Genomic DNA, 19,139 nt, shown 5'->3' on the forward strand with positions numbered 1-19,139 from the left:
TCCTACATTGCAGCTATTAATCAAACAACTGCTAGAGGAATCACATTGGGAGTTCTTTATATATCAATCTCTCGATACACAATTTCAATTCAAAATTGGCATGGATATCAACTCAATATTGATTAACTTCTTCAATGGTCCAGAATGCTACATGTGTCCACCACAGCGGCATAGCTAACAGAGTTGATGCCTCACAGCTCCAGCAACCCAGATTCAATCATAATCCCATAAGTGGCGGCGCTGCTTTGCAGCTGCGGCTCGCCTGCAGTCCATTTGTCTTTTCTTTTTTTGTTTTCTTCTGTCCCGTTGTTACAGTTTATTTTGGGTTATTTAGTTGTGTATGTGTGGGGGGAGGGGTGGGTTATAACATGTTTTTTGACTCTTCCTTCGGGGGGGGATGCGACCTTTCTTGCCGTATCCTCCCCTCTCTGTGTCCGTCTGCGCTGAGGCCTATCGCTGAGCTGGCGCCCTCCAATTGCGACCGACCTCGAGGCTCCGGAGGCAGAGCGAGCCAGGACTTACCAACACGAGGTTGGCCGACTTCGGGGGCTGTGGTTGCGGGGCGACCCAACTTCCGACCCGACTTTGGAGCCTCAGAGGCTCGGCTGCGGGCCAGTGGACGACATCGTCGGGAGCTCACAGGTGGTGACCTGTTTTTCCGGAGCTCCCGCAACTACAGCTGCGTCCGCTGGACTGGAGGACGGCAGTTTCGGCAGCTTCGACCACCCCGGGCCGCGGAGTTTGAACCGGCCCGTTAGCGGAGATCGGATTCAGCCAAGGGACTTGCTCACCATCACCCAGCAGGGTTGCAACATCGGAGGCCTGGATTGCCTCAGCGCAGTGGGAGAGCAAGGAGGGAAGAGACAATGACTTTGGGACTTAAAACTGTGTTGAGTGTTTGTTTGTTATTTATTCTATGTTATGACTGCAGGCTAAACCATTTCGTTGTAATGAAAAGTGCAATGACAATAAAATTGAATCTAATCCAATCCAATCTGCCATGCCGTTTGTGTGGGATTTGCACATTCTCTCTGTGACCATATGAGGTGCCAGTGGATACTCAGATTTACCCCAACATCCAAAAAATCTGAAGGTGGTAAATTAATTGATGATTTAAATTGCTCCCAGTGTTTTGTGTGTGGCTGAAGCTGGGGATGAGCTGGGAAGGGAACTGATAGGAATTTAGAGAGAATAAAATTGTGCAGATCGATAGTTGGTGTGGACTTGATCTGAAAGGCCTGATTCTTGGTTGTTTGGCTATTGCACATCTTTTACCTTATAATTAACTTGAACGTATACTCAATGGCATTCAACAACTAAGTTACAGAGATAGGTTGAATAAGTTAGGTCTTTATTCTCTGGAGCGCAGAAGGTTAAGGGGGGACTTGATAGAGGTCTTTAAAATGATGAGAGGGATAGACCGAGTTGATGTGGACAAGCTTTTCCCTTTGAGAATAGGGAAGATTCAAACAAGAGCACATTACTTCAGAATTAAGGGACAGAAGTTTAGGGGTAACATGAGGGGGAACTTCTTTCCCCAGAGAGTGGTAGCGGTGTGGAATGAGCTTCCAGTGGAAGTGGTGGAGGCAGGTTCGTTGGTATCATTTAAAAATAAATTGGATAGGCATATGGATGGGAAGGGGATGGAGGGTTATGGTATGAGTGCAGGCAGGTGGGACTAAGGGAAAAAAAGTTGTGTCGGCACGGACTTGTAGGGCCGAGATGGCCTGTTTCCGTGCTGTAATTGTCATATGGTTATATGGTTATTATATTGCATGTACTATATTTGTTTTCCATTCATTTTTTCGGAGTAAATAAATGCTCTTTGGAATTACTTTGAGCAATTCAGAGGATATGCAGAAAGCCTTTGAAATAGTGAAATAACCTTTACTGGAACAGGGTGGCATACCCGTAAAAGATGTATGGGTCTCAACCCAAATTGTCACCTATCCATGTTCACCAGAGCTGCTGCCTGACATGATGAGTTACTCCAGCACACTGTGTCCTTTTAGTACATTATGTACATACTTTAAAAAACTCACTGAGGTCTCATGTGGTGTCCTGAAAATTGCAGATTGGAAAGAAACGTTTGTGAATTTGTTATTGTCACTTTGTTGAATACTGTTTGTTCTTTATCAATGTGTTTTTTTTTGCATTCTGATTGGCATTGACCATGCACGTGAGATTGGTAAAATCACTGAATAGTCACAGGAATTTTACAATAACATTGCGCGATAAAAATTAAGGGCAACACAGTGGCACAGCAGTAGAGTAGCTGCCTTGCAGTGCCAGAGACCCAGGTTTGATCCTGACTATGACTGTTGTCTGTGCAGAGGTTGCACGTTCTCCCCGTGACCATGTGGGTTTTCTCCGGGTGCTCCGGTTTCCTCCCACATTTCAAACACATGCAGGTATGTGGGTTAATTGGCTTCAGTAAATTGTCGCGAGTGTGTAGCATAGAACTAGTGTAGGGTGTCATTGTTCGGCGCATACTCGATGGGCTGAAGGGCCTGCTTCCATGCTGTATTTCTAAACCAATACAAATATGAAATTCCCTGAACAGGAAATAAGACATAAAAAAAAAGCAATGATTAAAGATATAATGAGAAGTGGAAAAGAAGGCAAGAGATTGTCCAATGTAGTGAGAGAACTTTAGTTGCAGGAGCAGGGTTTGAGGTCAAATGGCATGCATTCAAGATGGAATCAATTCACTGGCATCATTCTGACCAGCAGCATTCTGGAAATTGTTCCAAGCTGTGGTGCAACCAATAATGTTAACTTCTGCATTGTCTATGACTAGTCTAGTGAGTTATTGGGGTAATATGAAACTCGAGCGTACTTTACAACATTCAGTTCAGAGAGGTATTCATAAAACTCAATTTGTGGATTGATCTAAAACAGAATTTAGATTGCTTGCTGTCTCTTTATTGTTGTGCCATCTGGTTTATCATAAGTACTGGCTCTTGGGGGTGGGGGATTACTATTTTTCAGATATCAAGGGATGGATATTTTGACAGATTCTAGGAAAATGATACTAGTCTTTTATGCTCAATTTTCTGATACAATTATAATAAAGTTGAATAAAAGCAGTCAAATGTTCAATACATAGGCAGTTACAGTAATTTACACCTTAATTAAGTCCAGAAATAATCTATATAAGCTGTGCAAATAATATCTTAATGCATGCAAATAATGGAAAATAGTATCTAACAAGACTCTATGAAAATAGGATTCTAATGCGTTGTTCTAGCAAATGTAATATAATTTTTCTGGTGATAGAAAAATAATGCAAATTCTTACACAAAAGTTATTGCTGTAATAAAACCCAAGGTATACTTTACAATTCCGAAGTAAAATGTTGCTAATGAAAGCCCTAATCGCCATACTCAACAACAATTAAACTGAAAAGGCATCAACCGGAAATATTTATTTTTTCTCTCTCCAAATGCACTGCCTGACCTGGGCAACAGTTTCCAGAAACAGAGATGGCCATTCAGCTCATTGGGTCTCCCCTCCAATCAATAAGACCATGGCTGATCTTTTAGGTGTTTTCCTGTACTGGCCTCCTGTTCTTTGAATCACTGAATATCTGCTTTCAGTTCACATTTCGACTTAATATTTCAATTTTCGAAACAGTGGCTAAAGGATTCCTCGGGCTCCCTTGATACTGCTATAGTTCCTTGAAAGTGGTAGAACCTTTACCCAGGGTGGAAATATCATGAACCTGAGGGCATAGCTTGGAGGTGGGAAGGGAAAAGTTTAAAGGATGCATGTTTATTACACAGAAGGTGGTGAAGGCCTAGAACATGTGCCAAGGGTGTTGAGTCATATACAATAGTGGAATTTAAGAGACATTTGGATAGGCACATGAATATGCAAGTAATGCCCCTGTCCCACTTAGGAAACCTGAACGGAAACCTCTGGAGACTTTGCGCCCCACCCAAGGTTTCCGTGAGGTTCCCGGAGGTTTCTATCACTCTCCCTAATGGTCGAAAGTGGTTTCAGCTTCTTCTATGTTTCGGCGATTATTTCAAAAAATTCAAAACTGGCCTCGTCTTAAAATAGGTTGCCGTTTTAAAAATCGGTAATTTTTTAGTCGAAGCCGGTTGCGATGCTAGTTGAAGGTGGTTACCAGAGGTTGCAGGTAGTGGAAGGTAAGACCTCCCTGGTGGAATAAAACTGGGTGAAAAAAAAGCTTAATATTAACATAAGCATGTGACCTCTGCCACTCCTGGGCGTGCTCAATCATTGTTGCAGAGTTCTTTTAGCAGAGAGAAGTTTTCTTTCTTACAATAAAAGCCTCCCAGGTTTTTTTCTAAATCCATCTGAACCATGAGGGCAGGGAAGGAACAAGTTAGGTGGATGTTACTAAAAGTGCATCTACTTCTTGAAAGGCTGATGAAGCAAAAGGGCTGTTGCTGACAGCAGTAGATGTGCTTTTTAGTAACATTAAGAGCTTTAAACTGGAGTGTATCTGGGGGGCTAGAATTAAGGTGATTTCAAAAATGTAATGTTCTTTTCTGGATATTTATTATCAGTGGGTATCTGCCTAATTCCGCCCTACATGCATTTGTTCGTGTTTTCCTTTGGATACGGAGGATGTTCCGACAAAATTCCACATGCAGGGCCTCCGTTGTATGTTTTTTCCATTTACTTTAACTATGGTGACTGAGCGGACCCCATCCTTCACTACAATAAAGCACAATTCTCTCTGTCTCTCTGTCTCTCTGTCTCTCTGTCTCTCTGTCTCTCTGTCTCTCTGTCTCTGTCTCTGTCTCTGTCTCTGTCTCTGTCTCTGTCTCTCTGTCTCTCTGTCTCCCTGTCTCTCTGTCTCCCTGTCTCTCTCTGTCTCTCTCTCTGTCTGTCTGTCTCTCTGTCTCTCTCTCTGTCTCTCTCTCTCTCTCTCTCTCTCTCTCTCTCTGTCTCTCTCTCTCTCTCTCTCCCCCCCCCTCCCTCTCCCCCCCTCTCCTCCCCCCCCCCATCGGTGAACCCCTCCCGTACATGAACTTGAACTAACTTCTGGCTTCCTGGTGCCTGCCTTTATACAGGTAAAGAATCAAGTGGTGAAATAACCGTGGACAATAGCGCTGCTCCCAAATTCAAACTATAACCAATGGCAGGGACTCCCAACTATCAACAAAAAGCTATCAGCTGCAGACTGGTGTGTAAAGCAATACACAGCGCTACAGACTTGACGTGCAAAGGTGATACACACAGCGCTGCCAGTTTGGCGCGCATAGGTTTAAACAGAGCGCTGTCGGCTGTTATATTCAAATATCACTTTATTTTCTTTCTTTTCCTATTGATGCTTATCACAATATGTTCAGAGTCCAACCTGTAACGTTTTGATTATGTTGATCTATATGACATTTAAAATACCTTTATATACTTTTAACTTAAATGTATGTTAATTGATTATTTTTGTTTATACCATGCTTGCAGAAGCTGTTTCTTTAACATTTACATTTTCACATGATAAAGTGTAGGTTGCTGCATGATAATCATACGTTTAGAATAAGTGAGCCATCAGAATCTAAATTAAAGCACATTTTCAAACTTCCACCTATAAAAAAAAGTGTCAGTAAACCAGATTGCACTACAAAGAAAAAGGTTTTACTTACATGTGGCAGAACGATGATAAACAATAGGGAGTAGCACTTTACAGGAAAAGGAAATTCCACAAGCTAAGGTAATATTCCTCTCTTGCAGTGCCAATTAATTATTGGGATTAACACTAGCCACTGCTTCCGTTATGATTCAAGTCATATTCTTAATGTGCTGTAGGGAAAACATCCTTCTCTCACTAACTGCCTTGATCATGCGATTGATTGGTGTACAAAACTTTCTAACCACTTATATACACAAGACCAGGTTTGAAATCAAGATAGTTCTTCATGAAGTAAGATTAATTTACAGTTCTCTGATTCCAACCCTGAAATTTGCCCTATACCTTACAAATCAATATGACAAAATAGGGAAAGTTAGTTTGCAGAGCATTATGGCTGTGAAGAATACATTTATTTGTTTCAACTGCTGTCCAAAATGAAATTAAGAATTCTGGGAAATGCAACAGAAACAATTTATTTCACTTGGGTGTGAGGGTTTAGTTTTGTTCACATTTCTCTTAGTTATCGGCAATTGCACAGATCACAACGAACACAACATCTACCTTGCTACAATAAAACCAGACTTCAATGTAGTTTATGTATATGTACATTTTGATTGTACATATGTGTGATATATAACTGGAAGTTGAAAAATCTTTCCATACTATTATTACTTACTTAAGAAACTATTTTTAACAACAGTGAGATCATAAATATTCCTGAGTTACATTTGATACTTCCTTCAGTTCTACATGTTTACTATTTGGCTGATATCCACAACTGAAGATAAACTAGTGCACTGTGCCAAAATCCTGCTCTTGCTGAGACCCAGCCCTTCATTACACACAGTTTCAATTGCAGTTCCAAGTAAGTTGATTGAACACCACTGGACTGCAAAGAACTGAAGTGGGGCTACTGTAACAAAGGCCCAAACATTCCTGGTGTAAGCGTTTAGCTGCAAGACGTAGAGCTTGCCTCACAGGTATGGCTTACAAAGGCATTTTGATATAAAACAATCACTTTTGGGAAACGTGGGAATAATTTAAATTGAAATGCTGCTTGTATCCAAGTGGAACGTATTTTAAGGAGGAAGTAAATAATAGAATTAAGAAAGTGAATCTATCATAAATACATTTAAAATATTTTTATGGTTAGTAATAAATGTCATTAGAAGAAATATTCTATTCCAAGAACTTCTTTAGCAATTTATATAACTTCTTTCATCCTTTACCTTCATAGGCTCATTCATAATGCTCATTTATTTATGCATCTGTATTTAATAGAGTCATAGTTATACAGCAAGAAACAGCCCAATCGGCCCAACTTGTCCACGCCAATGTCCCATCTACACTAGTCCCACCTGCCTAAATTTGGCCCATATCCCTCCAAACCCATCCTATTCATGTATCTGTCTAAATGTTTCTTAAATGTAGTGATCGTACCTGCCTCAATTACCTCCTCCGGCAGCTTGTTCCATACACCTATGTGCCCCTCAGGTTCTTGTTAAATCTTTCCTCCTCATCTATGTATTTGCATACATATGAATGTGCATATGCAGACATTTGTGTTTTTTAAGGACATCCTGGATGAATTAGCAGAAGTTGGTTAGTAAACCAGATAACACAGAACGGGTTATAATTCCATTCAATATTTTTCAGATTCACTATCATTGATATAAAAATACAAATTCTGAACTTCATTCTGGATATATCACCATTTTGTGTGCAGCATTCCATTACATTTGTATGAGGACATATCACAAGTTACAGAGAAAAAAACAACTTGAATTATCTCTGGCATCTCTCTCCCCTTTCTTGATGTCCCTGTCTCCATCTCCCTCACAGGGGAGAGACTATTGACTGACGTTGACAGCAAACTCACTGAACTACACCTCCTCCTACCCTGCCTGTTGCAATGATGCTATCACCTACTCTCACTTCCTCTCTCTCTGCCTCAACTCCAGAACAAGGGGTCACAGTTTAAGGATAAGGGGGAAGTATTTTAGGGCCGAGATGAGAAAAAAAATGTTCACACAGAGAGTGGTGAATCTGTGGAATTCTCTGCCACAGAAGGTAGTTGAGGCCAGTTCATTGGCTATATTTAAGAGGGAGTTAGATGTGGCCCTTGTGGCTAAAGGGATCAGGGGGTATGGAGAGAAGGCAGGTACAGGATACTGAGTTGGATGATCAGCCATGATCATATTGAATGGCGGTGCAGGCTCGAAGGGCCAAATGGCCTACTCGTGCACCTATTTTCTATGTTTCTATGTTTCTATGTTTCTAACTGCTCCCAAGATGAGACTTTCCATTCTTGGACATTCAAGATGTCCTCTTTCCTTAGTAAACGTGATTTCCCCCCAGATGTCATCGGTGGATCCCTCCCCCGCACCTCCTCTGCGTCTCGTAGTTCTGCTCTTATTCCCCCTCCCACCCCCCAGATGGAAAAAGGATAGAGTTCCCCTGGTCCTTACCTTCCACCTTATGAGCCTCTGCATCCAAAACATCCAACGTCCAACGTTTCTCCACCAGTCACATCTTCCCATCCCCATTGTTTTCTGCCTTCCATAGAGACGGCTCTCTCCCTGAGACCTTGGTTCACCCACTCCTTCCCACCCAAAATACCCACGCCCCAGCCACTTGCCCTGTAACAATTGTAGGTGTAACAACTATCCCAATACCTCCTCCCTCACCTCCATCCAGGGACTACAGCAGTCCTTCTAGGTGAGACAGAGGTTCACTTGTACCTCCCCCTAACCTCATCTGCTCCATCCAGTGTTCCCACTGTGGGCTCCTGTACATTAGCGAGTCCAAGCACAGACTCGGCAACTGAACACTTGCGCTCAGTCTGCCAAGACATGCTAGATCCCCTGGTTGCTAATCATTAACAATAATAGCATCATCCCATTCCCATACTGGCCTTTCTGTCCTGGGCCTCTTCCTTTGCTAAAGTTAGGCCACATTCAAATTGTCAGAACAGCACCTCGTATTCCACTTGGGTAACTTACACCTAATTGTATGAACATTGAATTTTCCACTTTTAGGTAAGTAATCTACAAACCCCCTTCCCACATTCTTCCGCCTTCCCACTTTCCCAACGTTCCCTCACCTCTTTCTACCCCATTTCACTCCTCCCCCAACCTATTTACCTACATTTCCTCTGGCTTCACAATTTGCACATCTTCTATTCTTATTTCACACTTTTGCCTTTTCATCTCTGGCGTTTTTCAACCATTTACCTATTAAAATCCCTCGTCATCCTGTATCAGTCAGTGGAAAGACTATACGTGATTACAATTGAGCTGTCCACAGTGAACAGTTGCATGATAAAGGGAATAACGTTTAGTGCAAGATAAAGTCCAGTAATGTCCAATTGAAGATAGTCCAAGGGTCTCCAATGAGGTAGTTAGCAGCTCAGGACTGCTCTTTAGTTGTTGATAGGATGGTTCAGTTGCCTGATAACAGGTGGGAAGAAACTGTCCCTGAATCTGGGGGTGTGCGTTTTCACACTTTTATACCTCGTGCTCGATGGGAGAGGAGAGAAGAGGGAGTGAATGGGGTCTTGATATTCTTATGTTTGAAATGCACAGTTTTATTCAGTTTACCTCATTTTAATCCTGTTCAAAAATGAATCAATTTAACATAGTATCTTAGAAGGTATTGACAAAGTATTACATGAACTCCAAGATTAATGTAAGTATAACGCACAGAAGTTTATGCAACATGACCTCTGCCGTGTTATTAAATATTAGTGTTCAAGTTCTATGTATTGAAAATGAGCAGAGTGGCAGCAAAAAGAGAAGAGATACAACCCAGCATTTCCACCATTTAGATAAAAAAATCCTGAAATAAAACAGAAACTCTGGTAATCCTGCAAAGCTAGTGTTGCATTGCCAGGAATCTAGACATGCTCAGTACATATTATACCACACATTCATCACTTACATGCAAGTGAGTTAGCTGAACTCAGATAAAGATAGCACACTGCACAGCAGTTGAAATCATAGCGTTTTATGTTTGACGTGGGATTAGACATTATAAAGACATTGTTAGTCTTTAGAATTACCATTCAGTGTCTCTTAACTCTTGATTCCTTTGACTATCTGGTTCCATTTTACAAACAAGCCAAAAATGATTTAATGTATAACAATGCTTTACCTGTCGTCTCTTTTATTTGTTGGCGGCTCTAACAATGTCTTCAAAGGCATTTGGAAGGGTCAATGTATTGATCAACTCACAGTCTCTGGAATTAAGGTGAGGCCAACCTGATCTCCCCAAAGATCAAACATTTGAGCAGTCTTTGTTGGATCAAGTAAATCCTCAGCAATAAAGCAAACAAACCTGTTTGTAATAATCAGAAAGTAGTCTGGAAGAAAGTAAAAATGGTTAGATTAGATGGTATAGATTAATTGTTGTCTAGTTGAGTACAAATTAAAAGGAAAAGCATTCTTTAATATGTTTATCTAAAACTTCATTAGCAGCTACCTAGTCACCCCATCGTCTTTGATCTTCAGAGAAAACCATCTAATTTTGCCCTACCCCTTACGGCTAATACACTCTTATCCAGGCACCAGCCTAGTGTATCTCCTTTACATTCTCCCCAAAGTTCCACATCCTTCACGTGGTGTGGCGGCCGGAATGCACATGATATTCCTACTACCATGATTTTAATTGAACCTGTACCTCACTGTAGTGATGTATATGGTAATAAACCTGACTTGGCTTGGCTTGCTAGTGACCAGAAATATGAAGCAGCCATCTACTGTGCGTAATGCTGCTCCCTGCAGTTGTTTTTGGATGCTGGAAGTCCGTACAGAAGTCAACAAAAGCACGTCCCGTAGACAGAATGTGCAGGAGCTAGGCAGGAAGTGTGGAAAAATGAGTAGATTGCAATTATTTCAATGCAAGAGGCCTGACAAACAAGGCAGATGTACTCAGGATGTGGATAGGTATATGCGACTGGGATAGTAAAGTCATTACAGGAACCTGGCTAAGGGAGGGACGAGACTGACAGCTGAATGTTCCAAGGTACAGTTTCTACAAGGGAGACAGAGATGTGGGTAAAATAGGAGGGGGCAGTTACATTACTGATTAAGGATATCTTGGCAGTGATCTGGTATAACATTGCTGAAGGAACATCCAGTGAGACTGTGTGGAATTGAGAAATAAAAAGGGATGATCACTTTGTTGGGATTGTACTATAGGCTCCCAAATAATCAATGGGAATTAGAGGAACAAACATGCCAGAAGATCTCAGACAGCTGGAAGGCTGTTAAAGAAAGCAAGCGTATTAAGTGCAATTCTGGGCAAACCAGGCACTGTGGTCACTGCGACTACTCCAGGCTCTGTGACACTGACTACTGCATATACCATGATAAACTGTGACTACTGCAGATACTATGACACACTGTGAGTACTGCAGATACTGTGACACACTGTGATTACTTCAGGCTCCGTGACACTGTGATTACTGCAGATACTGTGACACACTGTGATTACTGCAGGCACTGCGGCACTGCGATTACTGCAGGCACTGTGACACTCCGTGATTACTGCAGGCACTGCAACTGTGATTACTGCAGGCACTGTAACACTGTGATTACTGCAGACACTGTAACACTGTGATTACTGCAGACACTGTAACACTGTGATTACTGCAGACACTGTAACACTGTGATAACTGCAGGCACTGTGACACTGTGACTGCCAAAGACTCCGAGGACACTGTAACTGCTGTCAGTTGTGAGTTGGCAGGTTGTTTGTGTAGCATTGACTGAAAAGAGTTATTTGAATCCTTCATTACTGATTTTCCTGTGGCAACTTTTCTGTTGCTGTTGCCATTTTGCGGCCAGGTTGTTGAAGGTGACAGTGTACTCTATGATTGACAATGCAGGTGCTAGTCGTAGAGTCTGTTGGTTTGGGAGGTGATGCTGATGAAGCGTTGGTGAGTTTACACATAATATTTTATTGATGGCACATGCAGTGGCTGTGGTTTGGCTCTGGTGAAGTGGGTAAATGTTTGAGAGATTTACTGGAAACCATTTGTGAGACTCATTTCAGTTTGATGGATTGCAGATATGCGGACTGGCTGCAAAAGTTGGACCTCATGGGAGAACAAGAGGATAAGAGGAGATTTGATGGTGTTAAATAATGAAGGGTTTGGATGGATCAAAGGAACAAGCATTGTTCCACTGCACATAGAACCAAATGTCAAAAGAGATTTAAGACAGCAGGTATTTTCCCTGATCACTGAAACGGGTATGATTTGAAATGTATTGCTGAACAGAGTGGTGAATAATGATTCAAAAATTGTCTGCTGAATGTAATTGGGTACATACTTGAAAAGGAAAAAATTGCATGGATATGTGGAGGTCATAAAAATGTGAAACTAACCGGCCCTCCAATAAAGCTGTTCCCCAAAAACGATAAGTATTAACATAGGACATAGAACATGGAACAGTTCAACACTGAATAAGCCATTTGGGCCACAATGTCCAGGCCAAACATGATGCCAGGCTAAGGTAACCTCCTCAGCCTTCTTCTTCTTCCTCGTGTCCTCTATCTTCTATATCACGTCTTTCCAGTGGTTGGTGCAGGCGAGCGCAGCGGCGTTTGGTTCGGCCGGGTCATCTTCGATACATTGCGGAGCTTGACTACATCTCATGATGTGTTCCATGGTTTGGGATTTGCCACACTCACATGCATCAGAAGTTGTTATTTTCCATTTCTTCATGGACACCTTGCAGCGTCCCTCGCCGACCCGCAGGCAGTTCAATGTTTTCCAGGCGCCCATGGTTGATCGTGGACAGTAGCGAGGTATTCGTCTGGGGTGATACCTCTCTCCATCCATTGGGTTGTCTGGCTGCCAAGGCTGTTCCACTAGTTCTGCCATTCAGTAATCCTGGCATCACTTGGGGTGGTCTCCAGTACTTCAGTGGTGTCCAGGAAGCTGCTCCTGGAGCTGAGCCATTTCTGGGCAGCAGAGTGCTCATGGAGTGAGTGCCGGTTGTCATTGGCCTGTTGGCCTCCTCAGCCTAAACGTGACCAATATCCCTCTATTCCCTGCATATCTATGTGCCTATCTAAAAGTCGCTTACATGTCATTATTGTACGTGTCTATGCTCTCTAGTCTGGCATTTCACCCCAGAGAAAAGATTCTGATTGTCTACCCTATCTATTCCGCTCATAATTTTATTTGCTTATATCATGTTTCCCATTAGCCTCCAATGCTCCAGAGAAAACAACCCAAGTTTATCCAACATCTCCTCTAATCCAGACAGAATTATGTTAAACCTCTTCTGCACCCTCTTCAAAGCTCCACATTGTTCCTGTTATGGGCCAACCAGAAATGCATGCAATACTCCAAATATTACCTACTCAAAATCCTTTAATGCTGCATCATAACTTCCTGACTCTTGCACTCAATGACCCTATCGATGAAAGCAAGCATACCATCTGCCTTCTTCACCACTCTATCTACTTGTGTCTTCTACTATTCTCTTCTGGTCACAGAACTCACTCTCAGAGAAGGGCCAATATGTAATGTGATAGTTATTGCAGAAATGATGGGAGATCAGGGCTGGATCATAATTATTGCAGGTGCCTCCAGTCAAGAGGTGACTATACAAATCAGTACCCAAAAAATAGTTAATTCAGTTACAATAAATAATGCTCTTCATAATATCCATATCCCACAGCAGCAGGAACAATATTTGTTCCTTAGAATGTTTAGCCATTCTTTGTGGTGTCAATTTCTTTTTTTCATTTTCCATCAGTCAGACTCTTGCAGACTATAATACTTTACAGTGCATGTTTATTTCTGAATGTCATTAGAGTTAGCTGATGGTTTTCTGCCTTAGGTCAGGAGGACATGATCAGTGGTAGTCAGTAGCCTGATCTTTCAGTTTTAGTTTAGAGATACAGCGTGGAGATAGACCCTTCGGCCCACTGAGTCCGCACCAGCCAATTATCAACCGTACGCTGGTGTAATGTTATCCCAGTTTCGCATCGTACACACTAGGTCAATTTCCAGAAGCCAATTAACCCAAAAATCTGCATGTCTTTGGAATATGGGAGGAAACCTAGGCATTGAGAGAAAGCCACATGGTCACAGGGACAATATCAAAACTCCATACAGATAGCACCGGTAGTGAGGATTGAACCAGGGTCTCAAGCGCTGTGAGGAGGCAACTCTGCCACTGCGCCACTGTGTGCCCTTTCTGCCCCATCATCCATCCTTGTGTATTGTGCTTTGTGAACAATGGGGAACTGTAACCAGGGTGACTGTAATCTATGTATCAATTAAGAAGATTTAACAATGCTGATTGCATAGAGATGTTCAGTAGCACGCACTACTGAAGTTTCATATTGCGATTGCAATCCTATGGAAAGCCTTTGCAAGCTTTTCAACTCCATTCACTCCTTTAATTAAAATTGCAAGTAAACATTTTTTTTTTTTAAATCATGGATACATCCTGAGCATTTCCCTTTTAATTTTTAGAAAGAACAATTCTCTACATTGCATAGAGTCAACCAAATTCTGGAGAAAATCTTTAATCACGGGTTCTCTGGGTGCTTGACAGTCAGCAATCTGTATAAGAACTGGTTGCATTTTGTTTTCAACAAAAGCTATGAAAAACAGTTTGGATGTGATCATCCCTTTCTCCAGCAACAAAGGATGACTGATTTTGAACAGCTGGTCCACTGAAGTCCATGAACCTTACTTTTAACAGCATCCACCTTGTAGAACATGCATTGGCTCATTTCCAAAACTGAATTCTAATGAGGCTCGAGCATTAAAAGATCATGGCAATAGCTTGTTAAGCTCCATGATTAAAATGTACAGGGGTCTGCATTGGACCATTTAGAGTTAATTTGCTAAAGTTTAGCGTAGTGACTTCACTGACTTAATTGCAGTTGCTCATTATTAACATACATTACATTATTCCATTGATAGTCCATGGCACATGTTCAAAGTTATTGTGATATCAATTACATGACTTTGCTTGCAGGTGGACGTTGGGCACCTTTGACGTGGCAAATCAACAGCGATACCATTGAGAATGCCTTCCGCATCAGCAAACTTGATTTTTTTTCCACTGAAACAGTTTCTCCCAAAATGAGATAAATTTAAAGGAGGTGTGTTATTGCTCAAGTTGAAGTGGTTCGTTAACAACAGCTCAGTTGCAGATTTGGCAGGTATAAGCAGGAGGTGGGGAATCAGTGGTGGTTGAAGATATAACAATGATCTTTAACTAGCATTTAAAGATAAGATAAGTATGTTCATAAGTACATAAGCTCATAAATTCATGTTCATAAGTGATAGGAGCAGAATTAGGCCATTCGTCCCCATCAAGTCTACTCCGCCATTTGATCATGGCTGATCTATCTTTCCCTCTTAACCACATTCTCCTACCTTCTCCCCATAACCCCTGACACCCGTAATAATCAAGAATCTATCTATTTCTGCCTTAAAAATATCCATTGACTTGGTCTCCATCAGCCTTCCATCCTGATTATTATATTATAGTTCACAGTGTCTTACCCAGGGAAATAGAGTAAGGTAGGGAAGAGTCAGCAGGTGTGAAGGGCTGAGGGTGGAGGAAAATGCATGCTGTTGGCAACCTTTGCTAGTTTGAATTCCACAGATCCACCACCCTTTGACTAAAAAAATTCCTCCCTGAAGGAATGTCCTTCAATTCTGAGGCCATGACCTCTGGTCATAGACCCTCTTATTAGTTGAAACATCCTCTGCACATCCACTCGATCCAGGTATAAAATGAAATAGAAGTGGTAGAACACAAACATTCTGGCTCAGAAGGCCACTTATTTCATCAAAAGTTTCTATCAACCTAAAAAGGGCTATGAATGATAGAAATAAATGAAGGGGAAATAAAACTGGAGTTGGACATAAAGCCCACTTGAAAAGTGTTGGTGCAGCTCACTATTTGATCCCCTGTTTGTTGAGTGCTGAATTGGAAAATTATGCCATCATGTAATTGATGGGCGGATGACATTTTGTGCCACCATCATATCATGATAGCAAGGAGACGGCAGAACATAGGTGGGTCCAGCCAACATATACCTGACTTAGTGATGGTGGGGAAAAGAAGACTTGACTTGCAGATTGAACAACGTTAGGCTTTTCAGTCCCTAATTCTATCTAAGTTTAAAACTAACTTTTTACTGGGTATTAGTCGCCATTTGCAGAAGAGGTTCAAATGTCACCATTGTGATTGCTAACCCTAAAGATCAGGGCTCCGGTTTGCAAAATATTTTCCACGACTGCAAAGTTCCAAACCAGATAGAAATGGCTTTTTTCCATTTATTTTTCAGTTCTACCTCAAAGCATTCCATCCTGATTGTTACATTATAGTTCACAGTGTCTTACCCAGGGAAATAGAGTAAGGTAGGGAAGAGTCAGCAGGTATGAAGGGCTGAGGGTGGAGGAAAATGCATGCTGTTGGCAACCTTTGCTAGTTTGAAGAGATTGCCTGCTCCTGTGAAGCACGGAATGTGAGACCTGCAATCTATGATGAGAGTGAGAACAGGAAGGAGATAGAGAACCTTGTGTCCTGGTGTCAAGACAACCTCCTTTCTCTCAATGTCAGCAAGACAAAGGAGATAGTGATCGATTTCAGCAGTATACATATCCCGGTTTGCATTGACGGTGCCAAAGTATAGATAGGTGAAAACTTTAAATTCGTAAGAGTTAATATCTCCAACAACTTCTCCTGGACCACCCATATTGAAGCAATGACCAAGAAAGCACACCCACACCTCTATTTCCTCAGAAGGCTTAGGAACTTTGGCATGTCCCCTACATCTCTCACCAACTTCTACGGATGTACCATAGAAAGCATTTTATCAGGATGCATCACAGATTGGTTTATGAACATCATCCAGATTGGTTTATGAGGACAGCTCCATCCAAGACTGCATAAGAAATTGGCCACACTCTTCTCCCCTCTCCCGTCGAAAAAATAGAAGTTGATGGACGTAGCCCAGGCAACCATACCACACACAGCAGTGATGAAACTACTTACTTCACCTCCCTTCTATTGACTTTGCTGGCTTTCGGCAAGACCTTATCACGCATCTATAATAAATGGATCGATTGTAATCGTTTTGTCTTTCTCACTGGTTAGGCAACGAAAGCTTTTCACTCTCGGTCACCCAATAAATTAAAACTGAACCTTTTTACCATCCAAATCGTCATGAGTGGTAAAAAAGTGAAATAGAAGTGTGCTAAATGGGCTCACCTCGTGTTTTTAGGGCAAAGCCAGGCTTGCTGGACGCTGGCTTAGGGTCCTTCTTTGTTATTATTTATTTACTTACTAAAAAACAAAATGGATGGGAAATGTAGCTGTATGCCTTGGGTTTAAATGCTGATATCATTACATGTACTGTAGGAGAATCTTTTCTGGAAATTTTCCTCCATCTCCTGCCAATGATGGGTTTTTTTAAAAAAAATTAATTAATTGACCTGTGAAAAAGTTGAAAAACATCTGATTAACATGAAAACTCAACATAGATTGATTGCACTCATTTTAGTGTTTGCTTTAAAATGTAAACTGGCAGTGCTTGACGCCATGAAAATACTACTAAAAGTAAGTGGGGAGCCACCTTTATCTGTTTTGTTACTTTATTATTGTTCAAATGTGCATTTGATTTTGTGATATATTTGTATTGTGAAAACATTAGCTGCCAACGGGTGTTTAGGGAGGGTGGGTTAGGGTTATTTTGTTATTATTATTTATAAAAAAAACAAAATGGAGGGAAATGTAATGCCATGCATCAGATGTACAATTTATCCAATAAAACTATTGAAAACATCTATGCCCTCAGTGTTTGCTTTATCCTGGCAAATCATGTAGATCAATAATATTTTTTTTAACAGTTTTTTTTAACTCTCTCCATCTTTCCTTTTTATGTCTATAATAACTGCAACATTCTCAACAGGGTTGGAATCAAAAATATATTCCAGATCCATCGGCTTAAAGACTACTGCTAACAAAGGAAAAACTGACACACTATCTTTTGAAAGTGCGAGTCTTGGATTTGTACCGCACCTTTCAAAGGCTCAGGTTCCCAACAAACCCTGTCCATATTTTGAGGTACTTTTGAAGTATGGTCAATGCATCAACGAAGTTGGGCACAGCAAGCTCCACTTACAGGAATGTGATATTAATCAGAAAATCTATTTTTTGGCATTGATTCAAGAATTAGTACTGATCTGGACTCCAAATCTCACTCCCTTTCTCCCCTTTCAACATTCCAATGGAATCTGTTACATTTGCTTGTAAGTGACCAGGGCTGGATTTAACATCTATATTATTAAAATTCTGATCTTGACCACTTCCTGTTGTTCTGTATATTGATTTTAGAATAAACGATGCCACTTACGGCTGTGATTTTTGGCCATCTTACTCAGTCCCCCAGGACAAGAGGATTTTTCCCATCGATTAAAAATAAAAGAGTTATTAGTGTTTTAAAAATGTTGAGATTCTCTCTCCTGAAGGTCACGCCCCTTCTGGAGGGTGGATAAAACCCGGAAGTGTTGGGTGCCTCATTCAGTCTCTGCAAGATGGGGGAACGAGAGGGTTATTCAGTCAGTGCTGTGAATAACACTGAACACATTTCTATTAAACTGTGAGTGTGGTTTTACTGACTTGACTGGCCTTAATGCGGTTTGAAAATGAAAATGCGGTTGGTTTGAAATAAAGCACAGCAAATGGTGGTTGGTGGTGGTTGGTTTGAAATAAAGCACAGCTGGTAGTGCGGTTGGTTTGAAATAAAGCACAGCAAATGGTTGTTGGTGATGGTTGGTTTGAAATACTGCACATGATTAAAAGTCTAAACTAGACAACTTCCTGTTTGTGCTGTATATTGATTTTAGATAAAACGCTACCACTTACGGCTGTGATTTTTGGCCATCTTACCCAGTCCCCCTCCGCTCATCAGGTGCAGAGGATTCTTCCCATCAATGAAAAATAAAAGTGTTATTCGTGTTTATAAAATGTTGAGAATCTCTCTCCTGTCAATCACGCCATGAAGGCCACGCCACTTCCGGTGGGAGGGGGGAGGGATTATAAAACCCAGAAGTGTGGGGGTGGCTCAGTCTCTGCAAGATTGGGGAGGGAGAGGTCATGACTCTAAGCTGTGAATCAACTGAACACCCTGAATGTCAACTGAACTGTGAGTGTGGTGTTTATGTGGTGTTTATGTTGTGGTTTTATGGTGGTTTCACCCTGCTTGAAATGGTATGAAACTGCATTTGAATGTGGTGGCCTTGCACCCTGCATGAAATGGTATAAAACTGCATTTGAATTTGGTGGCCTTGCACCCTGCATGAAATGGTATGAAACTGTATTTGAATTTGGTGGCCATGCACCCTGCTCGAAATGGTATGAAACTGCACTTGCATTTGGTGGCTTTGCACCCTGCTTGAAGTGGCATGAAACTGCACTTGAATTTGGTGGCACCCTGCTTGGTGGCATGAAACTGCACTTGAAGTTGGTGGCCTTGCACCCTGGTT

Source organism: Leucoraja erinacea, chromosome 5 (assembly GCF_028641065.1).
Source record: "Leucoraja erinacea ecotype New England chromosome 5, Leri_hhj_1, whole genome shotgun sequence".
Lineage (NCBI taxonomy): Eukaryota > Metazoa > Chordata > Chondrichthyes > Rajiformes > Rajidae > Leucoraja > Leucoraja erinaceus.